The sequence below is a fragment of the Pyxicephalus adspersus genome, chromosome Z, assembly GCF_032062135.1.
Source record: "Pyxicephalus adspersus chromosome Z, UCB_Pads_2.0, whole genome shotgun sequence".
NCBI lineage: Eukaryota > Metazoa > Chordata > Amphibia > Anura > Pyxicephalidae > Pyxicephalus > Pyxicephalus adspersus.
This window is the reverse complement of record NC_092871.1, coordinates 50400134-50408027: the sequence shown is the minus strand read 5'-3', so window position 1 is coordinate 50408027 and position 7894 is coordinate 50400134. Positions and strand designations below refer to the sequence as shown.

General features: G+C 36.3%; 1 long non-coding RNA gene across 1 annotated transcript; it reads right to left on the bottom strand.

Annotated features, from left to right (window-relative positions):
- Nucleotides 1–1492: 1492 nt before the first annotated feature.
- LOC140344067 (uncharacterized) lies at nt 1493–7610 on the bottom strand. The gene is made up of 2 exons (XR_011923475.1): nt 7300–7610; nt 1493–2328 (listed from the first exon to the last, which is right to left on the bottom strand). It is a non-coding gene; the product is annotated as an uncharacterized lncRNA (long non-coding RNA).
- Between the last annotated feature and the right edge of the window lie 284 nt (nt 7611–7894).

Here is a 7894-nt window from a genome sequence, read left to right as displayed (position 1 = left end):
CCATTTCCTTCCTGGTATTAGAATACATACTTTTATATTTTAACCAGTACAAAATGTAAGTTTCAATTACTTTATCTCAAAATTTTTAGATATATCCCCTTTTTCTTTCATTTGGTGATGATCAATTATAGAGCGTTATGCTCCTTTACAATCAATATATAAAGCATCTTTGCCTGGAATATTGGAATATATCTACCCACTGGTAATCATTCCTTTTAAGCCCTTTATATCCTTCATCCACCTACTGGAAAACATCTCTTCAAAGCATTTAAAATCTTCCAAATTCGAATCAGCAAAATTTCTTTAGTGTTTGTTATAATTTGGTTTTGACTATCAACTACACATAAGTAAGTGAATATTTTATTTGTATTTCAAACTACTTGTATTTACCTTGTTAATATATATTAGACATATGAATTGGCATTTTTAATATATTTGTATGCAACTATATTTTTTGAAGATAAATTTTGTAACATGCCTATATACAACTTTTGAAATACACCTGAACTCTAATCTATATATATATATTACTTTTGAGTATATATTGCATGATACTCTTTTGATCAATCTGTTACTAACTTGATTCAACCTGTATAATCTTGGTTCATATTGACTGCATAGTCCCAACTATATCCCTGAGGAAGCCAACACAGGCGAAATGCTTTTGGTGACTAAGACTGAAATGGTTACAAACTACTGATATTGCACTATGTATAGTATGGATACCCTACGGTCTTGATGTTACAACGGGCTTGGGATGTATTAACTGATATTTTTATACAGTTATTTAATTATGTATGAATTATCTTTATAAATACATAATTATTACATTCAAGCCACCAATCCATTTCTGTCTTTCTTTTTGAATATACAACCAAGAGGACGCTATTACCTTACCCATTAAATACAGAATAGAGATATAGGGGTCCACTTTTACAAAATAACAATTCCTATAGTTGTAACCGCCTCCAATTACCATTACCCTCCCTGTAAAACTTCCTCGTACTAACCCTTTCCATAATGAATTATGTCTATCTACGTTCATGATAACACATCAGGATTGATGAAGATGTAAAGCTGAGGTTGTAATATATTGTGTGATAGCCTTTCAGCTTAGAATGAAGAATTCATGGTCTTGCAGACTTGGCTTAGCTCAGCTTACATTTAGAAGCTACATATACATGATAGATAAATATTGCCCTAGATATCTTTTCATAAACATTCAACAAAATCTTGGGTGTCACTAAACAACTGACAGTGAACAACAGCTGTATTTTACTATTAGAAAGGATGCAGCAGAGTGCCTGCCCCTTATCCTTCTCTCTCCACAAAACTGAACAGAGCTATGTGTACAGCACTCATTTGCTCTAGTGACACTTGAGCATCTGTACAGACCTGTCTGCAGGCTCACAGTCTTTAATAACCTGACAAAAATAAACATACATAGATATATTTATTTTAAGCAAATATAGTAACATTTGTGAGGAAATAATTGATGCCAAGGTCTATTACTTTTATTTTTGCAGTATATTACATGATCACATTTTACATGTAGACTTGTGGATACTAAAGAGGGAATGTACACTAGACCATGAAGTCAGCACTCTTGCTAAACAACTAGTGTAAGTCAAAAACAGGAAAAGCCACCTGAAGAGAAAACAGTACTTAAAATAAACAATACAATATTAGAATAAGTAAATTTCTTGTCTACTTCAGCCAATAGATTAATTTGTTCATTTCTTTAGTGCAGTATAATTAAATAAAAAGTGTCTGTAGACAATGCAAACGAGTCTTCTTTTACATCAATGAAAAGAAAGGCTGACATGCACAATTTCACATGAAGGTGTCAGATACAGTACAACAAGATTCTACTGAGACCATCACAGACCCCCACAGTGTCACTAAAAAGCAACTTTCTTTGAATATATGGCACATGCACTACAACTGTCTTTAAAAAATTTTGCTGAAAATTACAATAAATAAAGACGCCATGGAATCAAAAATCTTCCGCCATAAAGGCCCAGCTCATTGTATAGCTGCTGCAACACTCCACAGGACCCATTCATTTATAACTGTTTTCTTCCATCCAAGTTTCTCCAGCATAGATTATCCCTAATGGCTTCTGGACTCAGGACACTGTTCTTGTGTTATATCCACAGGCCGAACAAAAAAAGGTGGACAAGGCTCAACAGTTTACATTTTAACAGCATCATGGTTTAGGCTTTCCTGAATATTCTCCCCGGCTTACGGTAGTCTCTTGGGTGGTCTCTTCGCACTGTGTTCACGGTAGGTGGAGAAAGAGTCAAGCGTGAGGAAGACCTGGTGTAACTGCAAAAAGTGATGAAAATAAAAATGTAATATAGTATGTACAAGTCGTTTTTCAAGATTGTTGCATGTCCTGAAACCTATAGTTCCCAACGTGTATGGCAGCGCAATACATGCAGAACATTTGGCATACATTTACATTTTATCCCATCAAAAAAAGTAATGGGAAAATACAAAAAAGTGACCTGTTAAGCTACCATTAATGCACTTCTATGTGTTGATGTTGCCAAATTTGTGACCTAAGTGGTGTCAGCCCTGCCCAGTTACTACAACTACTTAAACCACCTCCTATCCCGTTTTTCACAACATAGATACATATCACTCTGTAGTGCAAGACAGGTACTATGGAGGCCAATTAGAATCCTTGAGATAGCCCAGAAAGTGAGGTCACAAGCCTAGCTTATTTACAGGGACACCTTAATAAAAATAATTCCAAAAATGTTGGACATGTAAAAGTCCACATATGTAATTCAGCTGCATAATTAGCTGTTTCCCACAGTCCAGCTTTAATTAAATAGCAAATATAGCAAATGGCAAAAAATAATATTTAACCAGTTATCTCTAGATTACATGCAAACAAACTAGAAGACAATGACAGAAATAATCATCAAAGTAGCAGAACAAAAAAACAAGATGGGCACCAGACAGCTGCCTCCTTCCTTGCCATCCGCTTGTGCTGAGCGATTACTCCAATATGGCAGAGACAGCCTGACAGCCGAGACAGCCTGTGTGCACTTCCCCGGTGCCACCTGGCTCCCAGCTACTCGGTAATATGAATTAGGTCAAATATTTGAAACATTTATGCCAAGTTGTTAACATGCCATACAAGATTATCTTACAATTCATATGAAGGCAAATTGCTTCTATCTATCTATGAAATGCTAAATATAAATGATTTGGCTTGTTTATTCAAAACAGTTGCAATAACATTTGAAACATTTGTTTTTGTTTTAGAAAAAATTGGAAAAAGTTCAAATTTGTCAACAGGACTGAAAAGCAAAAATGTTGTCAGACTTTCTAATTATTTCCTACTTTAAAAAAAAAAAATGTGTTTTTGTGTGTGTCCCGAATGGAGCTCTTTATCCTAAAAGGAAGTGAAGGAGAATTTTCTCTAGAGGGGCACAATTGGATTTGACACATGCTTTTAACCTTTTTGCTTAATTGCAGTTGGACTTTAACGTATTGTACTTACTGTATTTATAAAACGCCAACATGTTCCACACCGATGTACACCACTGGGGTTTCAAATGACAGACAGATAAAAGTAATGGCACAAGAAAAGGAGTGGACCCTGTCTAAAAGAGATTACAATCTAAAAGATGGGAGAAAGCAGCAGACAATAGGAGGGATAGCAAGATTGCACATGTACAGGAGATACATCATCGGGGCCCAGCCAATCAAGACTTCATTCCCGGAAAAAGATCATGAGAAGACGGAAGAATAGGCATTGGAGGTGGTTGGTTTATAGGGTGAGTTTGCCATGTAGGGCAATTATGCTGTGTAGCCTAAATTCTCCTTAAAAATAATACAGTATATTACCATTTCTAAAATTAATTGGAATTAGGTAAGTATTTAATATGAAGATGTAGGGGAATATATTTTGCAGAACACACCTTTTGGGGTTTTTGGATAGGCTTGGAAAAACTAAACAATTCTGCAATCCTTTTATTGCTGACCCAGTTTGGGAGATCTGGGAGACAGTAAAAATAGCCTAACCAAATCACTTCCCATCACTTCATGTGGAAAAAGAAAGTGGGGACATTATTTACTAATAAAATTGGGCAAGGGGGCTAACCCCTCCTCTTTCTGTCCCACACGAAAATATAATTTTAGCTGAAGTTGGGCAATAAAATCATTAAATAAACAATTTCTCTCTAAAAAACATATATAACGTACCCCCCCCCCCCCACCACCTTCAAATTTCCTTTTCTTGAGGCTTTAATTTCATGTACAAATGTTGCTTTTGTTTATAATTGCTTTAGGAAAAGTTCAGAATTTTAAACAGCTTATTCAATTATCCTACTAGAAACTGTTTTGTTCCGGTTTTGGAAATTGTACAGTTCACCCTGATTATGCAACATGAAACAGAGCATTTCATACAGTTAAGCTGTTCTTATTTTTGGATATTATTTTACAACAATTGGGGTAGAATTTATGACATTCACCAAAACATTCTGGTGGAGAATCTTTTAGGTCCATGTATTTCAATTGCAGATTGATTCCTAACTAAGGAATGTTTTGGTGAATAGACCTCAAGGTATGAATGCAGGCCGAATAGTAAAGATGGCACCAAGTTAGTGTAATATAAAATGGGTGCAAGTGTTGGAGGTTTGCAGCGCCTCTCAGTGGCCTACAAAAGCCTTCCACATATGGAAAGCCTGCTTACTGCAACCAGCTGGAAAGTTCAAAAGGGCTGGGATTGGTTGAGGAACAATTTAACTGTAATAAGGTGAACATTCACAGTGTCCCCACTCCAGAGAGGGGGCAAAAAGCTTCTTTTCACTTTCAGGTCAGTAAGCTGTTCTTATATGCATTTTAGGGCATAAACCTTTGTCAAGCCTCAAGAGGATCCACTGACCATAGAAAGGCCCTCCACATCTCCTACACCGGTAAGTGCATTTTAATAAGTGTTGTTTAATATTGTTTTGGATTAGTAGGTAATCTATCAACTTTTATACTGCCTCTGAAGCTAGCCATACACACATCGACTTTACTTTGATCAATTCTTACCATCTAAAATTTATCAATTGATTGTACTGCCGCACATTGCAATCAATGAACATTTGATTCTTTAGTATTGATACTTTGTAACCATATAGAAAGCACATTTCTGACTTTATCAAGGTTTTTTAAATACTACGTTTGATTGCCATTGCTTTTAATCAATCAATGGAATTGGGGCCTAATGGAATGATCTCATGAATAACCAAGCAAGTGTTCGGACAAAGTACCACCAAAGTGTAAGTTTTTGGCTGCTTAAGCTTTAATTTTAATGACCGTTCAGAATGAATGCACAGCCAGTCCTTTCTTGGTCAATTCTTTATCTTCCCTTGATCATTCTCCCAATTAATGAAGACAAGTGTAATTGTCGTTGGAAACGAACAATTGGGAGACGATCGTTCTGTGATACACTTTCCCCTGTACATGTCACTTCCTGCATCGTTTGAACGATTGTATCGTGTGTACATTATTGGTGGCATATATTTGAACGATCGTATCCTTTCAGCATGTACAGAATTGTGCACAATATGATCGTTCAAAATAATCGTTGATCGTTCTTTTTCAAACAATAGTTTTTGCACGTGTATACCTAGCCTAAGAACGTATGTTCCAAAATCAAAAATGCCCAAACAAAACGTAATAAATCTGATTGAGAGGCCTAAAAAACAGATAACTGTACAATAGAAATTTGTTGAATTGACAGATTGTTTTTTTTTTTAATTCTAAAATGGATATTGATTTGTTTTTAGTTTTTTTAAAATCAATTTAGGTATCTATATATTTGCAACTTCAAAGTTATCATATGTCACTGTACATTTTTAAGTCTCTATGAAAACCTGAAAACTGGAAGCTAAGCTGTCTCTTGACATTTATTGGCTTTGACAGCTATTCCTATGGCGCAGTCTACAGAAGCTTCTTTGTATGTGATTGATACTGATAGTTGCCAGATAGATGAGATGGTGAAAAACAAAGCAATTGTCTTGAGTCCAATCCATTAAACATAACCATGGAGTTCAAGAGATCACTTTACTTTTTCCATGAGAAAATGTAATTCTAAGCAAATTCTTTTAGGTTTTAAGCATGTTTAGAAATGCACAAGGTATTGAAATAATATATATATTATGTATCACCCAAGAGTTGAATGGCACTGAATGGAACATGGAGCAGTATCTTTCAAGGAAAGTTAAGTAAGTGCTTCACCCCAGGGATTGTGCTAATCTATGTTAACATTAGGGTATATGTCTACTTTCAGATGTTTTTTTTTTTAATATCTTTTTTATTGAAGGCAAGACAATAGGAAACAGATGGTTTTAATATATATAAATAATAATTGTGCATATATTTTCACAATTGAATGTCAAATAGGATGAGCAGAGATCTCCAAGCCTTCTTAAATTGCAGGGGCGAGGGGGGTCAGTTAATTGTGTTCTAGTATTTGATCATCATGTAACTGATGTAATGGCAATCTGTCTGGGGCACATTAAGGGTACATGATCATTGGACTGCATTTATATCACACTATGACCCTGATTTGTGAAAGCTCTCCAAGGCTGGAGAGAATACACTTTTAGAAGTGAATTGGGTGATCCAGGAAACCTGGAATGAATCTGGTCCAGGATTCAAAACATTTGCTAGCAAATATAAAATGTTTTTTAAAAATCCATTCCATGTTTTCTGGATCACCCAGTTCACTTCTGAAAGTGTATTCTCTTTCATAAATCAGGGCCTATATCACCATATTCAGGTTTGGCTGCTGTGGGTCTTTTATTTATTATAAATATCATATATATAAATGTCATTTATTTATACACTGCAGAACCTAACTTACAATGAATGATAGAAGTAGTGCATTCACACTGGGTGTGTGGTGAAAGTTGAATACAGTAGGCAGTACCGCTCTCTATATTTGCAATATAGATTATCTATACAGTGACCCACGGCAAGCACACACAAAATACATTTAGCTGTATAGGTCCGACACATATAAATACAGTCTCAGTAATACAGCCGTGGTGTGGATTTTTAAAATATTTTTTATTCTGGATTAAGCAGGATCTTATTCTATTACAAGGGGGAGGGGGTTATTATATATCATGCTAGGCCTTGTAATCCCCCAGCAAAAAACAGAGATTATTCATACACAGAGAAGGGTCTGGAGGGTAGGTAATGTTGAGTCTTCCTGTCCCCTGGTATCTGGCAAATCATAGATTACTCGGAAACAGAGGAATGTTTCATAGCTCAGCAGTGGCTCACCTGGATGACCAGACAGGTCCAGCCTTCTTCTTGGGCTTACATGCTAGTTTCTTGTACTCCATCCAGCCGCTGACCAGTTCCTGCAGGATGACCATATAGAGAAGGAAGATGAGGATGCGGGGATCTATTTGGGGTAGCTCGGAGTCCAGCTCCCCTGCCATGGCAGACAACAGGAGTGGATGATAAGCTGTGTAGATGTGGTTGCTGCACAGGAGACGGAGGATGAGGAAGAATCATGAATGATGTAGAAGCCCCCCCAGGGAAGGGGGAGGAGGATGCTACAAGGAGCAGACATGTATTTAACAGAGGCTGCATCTGTCCTGTGTGTTCCCAGAGCATTGTCTCTCTTATAATTAATCTGCTCTTTTCTCATATCTACCAATCATGAGGCTCTCATATGCCTGCTGCAACACTAATTCTGTCATACCACCCATGCTATATTCTTCTGATGTGCAGTACTCCCTTTTATTTACATATGGTATTCCTTTTCACACACAGCCTGCATTTCTTATAGCAGCCACACATGAATATTATCAGTATTACATATTCTGCAATACTGTATAGAGAACACTGAACCATTCATATATGGTTATGT